Below are 6,000 nucleotides of genomic sequence, written 5' to 3' on the forward strand. Positions count from 1 at the left end.
TCCTTTGATGCACCCCCTCCTCGTCTTCCCCCCCCCGCCCTCTTCCTCCTCCTCCTCCTCCTCCTTCAAACCCTCTTTTACCTCTGCCCCCTCCTTGTCCTGCACCTATACCTCTGCCTTCTCCACCTCCCAGGGAACTGATCCCCACCTTTCCAGAAACAGTGGCCCCTGACACTTGAAAAGCTGCAACATTTACAATCATTGGTGGATGGACAGTTAAGGGCAAAGCATATTGTACCTACGACTAGTCCTTGGAATTCGCCTGTGTTTGTGATAGAGAAAAAGAGTGGAAAGTGGAGATTGTTACATGATTTGAGACGTATTAATGCAGTATTAGAAGACATGGGTCCTTTACAACCAGGACTCCCGTCTCCCACTATGATTCCAAAAATTGGTGTTTAACAGTAATTGATTTGAAGGATGGTTTGGGTTTTTTTACGATTCCTCTAGAGCCATGTGATGCCCCCAGGTTTGCTTTTTCTATTCCTTCTGTTGATGCCTCTGAACCGAGTAAACGGTATCACTGGACAGTGTTGCCACAGGGTATGAAAAACAGCCCTGCCATTTGCCAATGGTTTGTCGCAAGGGCTCTTTCTCCTGCTGGAGAGAAATTGCCTAATGCTCTCATTTATCATTATATGGATGATATTCTTGTAGCAACACGGACGGAATCAGAGATGCAAATTGCAATGTCTGTCGTGTTAGACAATATTAAACTTCATCATTTGGGGGTAGCTCCAGAGAAGGTTCAAAAAACAACACCTTGGAATTATTTAGGGTGGCGAATAACTAATCAGCACATAATACCTACTGACTCTGCTTACGTTGCGGGAGTTGTGAGCCGTCTTGAAGCCTCTTATTTGAAAGAAATAGATCATAAACCATTATTCGTGTTGTTTCAAACTCTTTTGGCCTCGTTAAATCACAGAAAAAACCCAATATTTTATTATGCACGTGCGATCGCACACTTCACTGCCTGGACCATTAACAGAAGGTAATAGTATGGCAGATTAGTTAGCTGGACTCACCGTCCCTCCTAATGCATTCGAACAAGCATGGTTTTCACACACCTCTTTTCACCAAAATGCAAAGGCATTGCAAAAAACATTTCAACTCACTTTGAATCAAGCCCGTCAAATTGTGACAGCTTGTCCAGATTGCCAACAGACGACTCTGTCTTTATCATATGGACTCAATCCGAGAGGCTTGCAAGCTTTAGAGATTTGGCAAACTGATGTTACTCACGTTACAGAATTTGGTAGATTAAAATACGTCCATGTATCTATTGATACTTTTTCAGGAGCACTTGTGGCCGCCACCCGCACAGGTGAAAAATCCCGTGAGTGTGTGTAAGCATCTCTTACTCACTTTTGCAACCTTGGGTGTTCCACAGCAACTAAAAACGGACAATGGTCCAGCTTGTGTATCACAAAAAACACAAGAATTTTTGCAACTATGGGGTATTCGGCATAGCACTGGTATCCCTCATTCTCCCACTGGTCAAACGATTGTGGAATACGCTCATCGTTCGCTAAAAGCGATGTTATTGAAACAAAAAGGGGGAGTAGGGAATCTCTCTCCACAAGAAAAGTTAGCTAAAGCCACTTATGTTTTAAATTTTCTAAATTGTTGGTCTGATGCAGGTGGTCCACCGATATTTAGACACTTTTTATCCACGTATCAGGAGCGGCCGGAAATTAGGGATACAGGCCCACGATGGGCTCCCGCTCGATTTGTACAACCATCGCCATCTGGAACATCCTAGATGGTGCAGCAATATGAATACCACCTCAACCAAAAACTAACGTGTAGGTCACCTTGGCCAACATAACAGGTCAAGATTCTCTGTGCATTGCAACCGCATCACGAAGCCCATGAACCAATAGACAGGATGGCTGTGACTCGTGCAGCGCGCCTGGCCAGCAAGCGCATGCGTCATAGTCTCCCCATGTTGCAACCGAGGAGGATTTTGGCACCCGCTGGCCACGTGTGCTGAAATCCGTTCCTCTGCAAATGTATAAACACCGGGATTTTCCAAAGAGCATCGGGCTGGTGTACGGCGAGACCACCGTTGCCTCCGTGGGGACGCCCATGCAAAGCTGGCACCTACCGATTGCTGGGCTGAGTTCGCGGAGCAAGACGGCACAAGAATGTACGGATGGTCCAAACAATAACGCCACCCGTGAATATTGCGAAAGGTGCACGCATAGCGCAGTTAGTTCTGTCTGAATCCCGAGTACTAAAATCTGGCGAACTTTTGCAAGGAGATGCAGGTTTTGGATCCTCTGGTTCACCTGCAGTGCTATTGGCCTTAAATATTCAAAAGTCAAAACAGGAGGAGACAGTGAGAATTACGGGATGGTGTGAGAGACCGTGTTGGCTGGTTGTCTCGACATTGCTGCTGCCTCAACATCCTGTTGTCGTGGGGGAGTACGCACAAGATGTCCCTGAAGAAACCACCATATCCGCGCCTGCCGAGCTGTGCTTGCCCACGAGCAAGGTGAAGAAACCACCATGAGCACCCGGGTGTTGAGGATTTCTTGGCTGGGCAAAGGCATGTGAGCAATCCAGCCGTTATGTGGGAACGAAGCATAAGTTTACAAAATACTGGAGCAGACAAGGACGCTGTGTCCTAGTACACTGGGAAAAAGGAAGATAAGAAGAGCCTGACAAACAACACCTGGATGCTGAAGAATGAGATCAGTAACTGCTGGACACCTCGTGATGAAGTTTGCGCAGCCAACAGAGAATAAGATAGTGTCGCGTGAAACGGGGTATTGTACCAATTAGAGTATTGTATAAGGCGCGTGGACAAAGAAGCTTAGCCAATAATAACGTTATAGCTAGCGCGTGCTATCACCTTTTTCTATATAAACCCAGTAAAACCCTGTAATAAAGGAGAACGACCATACTCATATTGAGACTCCATCGTTACTCCGGGACCGTCTTCCCACTCCGACATCTGGTAGCAGAGGATGGTTCTGCACGACTGAATTCTCCGAGACTGCGGTAGGCAGCGAGAGGAGGGGAGTGGGAAAACTTAACGGCTGGGAGAAGTGCTGCTTGGGTGCATAGTCAGAGCAGACAACGGTTCAAGGTGGCCTCTCGTCTCCCAGAGGACAAGGCGCAGCAATGGAAATAGAAGCTGCAGCGACGTTGCTCACAAGTATCCTCTCTAAGAGAGGGATCGAGACAACGGTAAAACAACTCATCAAGTTGATTAAATTAGGAGCAAGATGTTAACTCATATTGAGTGTGATTCTTGACTCCGGCCGCTCTTCCCGACATTTGGCGCCCGAACAAGGACCCTCAAATCTGTTATAACTGGGCCGAGAACAGACGGAGGGCTTCTCAAATCTGCTCACAAGACTCGGCGGAGCAGACAGAGACGGGAGGGGCGGAGCAGGAAGGCATCTGTGAGAATTTGGGCAGAGAGCTGGAATCCAACTGCATGCACCAGTTTGGACCTGCATCGGTAAGACTGCTTTTATTTACTATGGATTGTGAAGCGGCACTCACACTGTTAATTCTCGCAAAGCAAGAGGCCAGTGTGAGCACACAAAAGCTCCAGGAGCTCTGTCATTGGGGAAAAGAGAGAGGATGTTTTAAGACTCCTGAGACTGCGTTCAGTGCCACAGAGTGGCGTGAACTGGGAGACAAGTTGTGGGACGAGACGATTAAGGGGAGTCATACCGCAAAAGCTTTCGGACAGACTTGGCGAGAAGTAATGAATCACCTTCTACAAATGATAGCAGAAAAAAAAATGGCCAAGGCTGCCTCCGCAATGTTGGGCACTGAGACTACTATTCCTGAGTCCACACGTATTTTTGACTTGGGAACCACGAAAACCTCTAGAGGGGTTGTTGCCCCTATGAAAGCGTCAGCTACTGAGCTTTTAAATAATTCACCTGGCAACCCAGAAACAGGACAGTGCAATCCTAAACAAGGGAGAGCCGATTGCCACCCGAGGGAATCTCAGCCCCGGTCAGTATCGGTAATAGACACTGAGCCTTCCTCCTCTGAGGACGAGGGAAGCCCGGGAGACAATCAAGAACCGCCGCATGCCCCCCCCTCCCGCCTCCCCCCCATTTCCACCCCCCCCTCCGCCGCCTTGCAGCGGCACGTGTCAGCCGGCCATGGAATGGCCGCCACCAGCCGCGGCCGCCGCCGACCCCCGGGCAGAACCATCCGCGCCCCTGCCACTGTCTTTTCATCCATCCCGCCTATCGGAACCAGAGACGGTGAAACCAACTGTGCCCGCGATAGACACGGAGCCGACTCTGCCTGCAGTAGCCGCTGCGGACGAGAGGGAGAGGCATTGGAGAAAAAAAAAAAAAAAAAAAAAAGACGGGAAAGTCCTTGAGAAATTAAAGACTGCTGTGAGTCAGTACAGAATCCGCTTATTGATAAAACCAGTAAGAAACCCTTAGTCAAGTGTTTTAATTGTGGTAAACTTGGACACATCAAGAGCCAATGTAGAGTTTCTGCTAACAAAAAGGCGGTGCAACAGTTGTAAGAAAGATAACCATACCACCAAGAATGCAGGAAGAAGGGAAACTTTACGCCGAGCGCCAAGGCCCCTCGCGCGACGACACAAATGCAAGGGGTTTGGGCTGCCGGCCCTCAGGCAGCCTCGCAACTACCATATCCGCCACTGCAGGAAGCTCCGGAGTGGATGTGGAAACCGCAGCCCACATTCAACATAAAGGGACCATTGGGGTTTGGGCTTAGTGCATTTTAATGGGGCGATCTTCAACAGCTCTAAAAGGAATCCTGGTAGTCCCAGGGCTTATTGATGCAGATTATTGTGGGACTGTGAAAATTATGATTCATGTTTTAATCCCTCCTGTTTCTATTCCTAAAGGTACCAGAATAGCACAATTAGTTCCATTCAGGTCATGTGTTCCGAACCCAGGTGAAGTACAACGTGGAGATGGTGGATTCGGCTCCACAGGGAAACCGCAGGTGTACCTTGCCATGGACATAACAAGAGGTAAACCAGAAAAGGTAGTGCAACTGGAAGGGCCTGACGGAGTTATCGTCAAGAAACCGATGACAATCAATACAGGAGCTGATGTTACGCTTATTTCACGATGCATTTGGCCTCCATCATGGCCATTGATCAATCCAAATTTTGGCATTGCAGGGATAGGGGGCACACAAGCCACCTTAGTAAGTCAGCTACCCATTACCCATTTGTGTTCCCCGACAGTGAACACGTTACGATGCGTCCGTATATCATGACTACCCCAACTGAATTGTTTGGCCTCCTAGGCCGTGATTTATTGAGCCAAATGAAGGCAATGTTAGTGACCCATCCTTTTTAGGAGCAGTCACTGAGGAACAACCAATCCTAAAAATTAGCTGGAAAACAGATGAGCCTGTTTGGATTGATCAGTAGCCACTAAATTCTGAAAAGCTGCTAAAAATACAAGTTAGTTAAGGACCAATTGAGAGCGGGACATGTTGTTCCTTCTACTAGTCCATGGAATACACCAATATTTACCATTCCCAAGAAAAGTGGGAAATGGAGACTGTTACATGATCTCAGAGCTGTGAATGCAGTGATGCACAGTATGGGAGCCCTGCAGCCGGGTTTGCCGTCTCCAGTTATGCTTCCAGAAGAATGGGATTTGTTAATTATAGATCTAAAGGATTGTTTTTTCACCATTCCCTTGCACCCAGATGACGCTGAATGGTTCGCCTTTTCGGTACCATCGATTAACAAGGCAGAGCCCTACAAGAGATACCATTAGGTCGTGTTACCGCAATGAATGCGCAGTTCCCCCACGATGTGTCAGGTGTATGTGGCCTGGGCATTAGAGCCTGTAAGAAAGCAGTCATATGGATGACATTTTGATAGCGGGAAGGAACTTGCCACAGGATGAAATTTTAACTCAATTGCAGGACATCTTAAGCCATCGCGGAGTAATAATTGCTCCCGAAAAGGTGCAAAAGGCAGCACCTTGGAAGTATTTGAGGTGGCACATAGATGCTAGC

Source organism: Haliaeetus albicilla, chromosome 2 (genome assembly GCF_947461875.1).
Source record: "Haliaeetus albicilla chromosome 2, bHalAlb1.1, whole genome shotgun sequence".
In the NCBI taxonomy this organism is placed as follows: Eukaryota; Metazoa; Chordata; class Aves; order Accipitriformes; family Accipitridae; genus Haliaeetus; species Haliaeetus albicilla.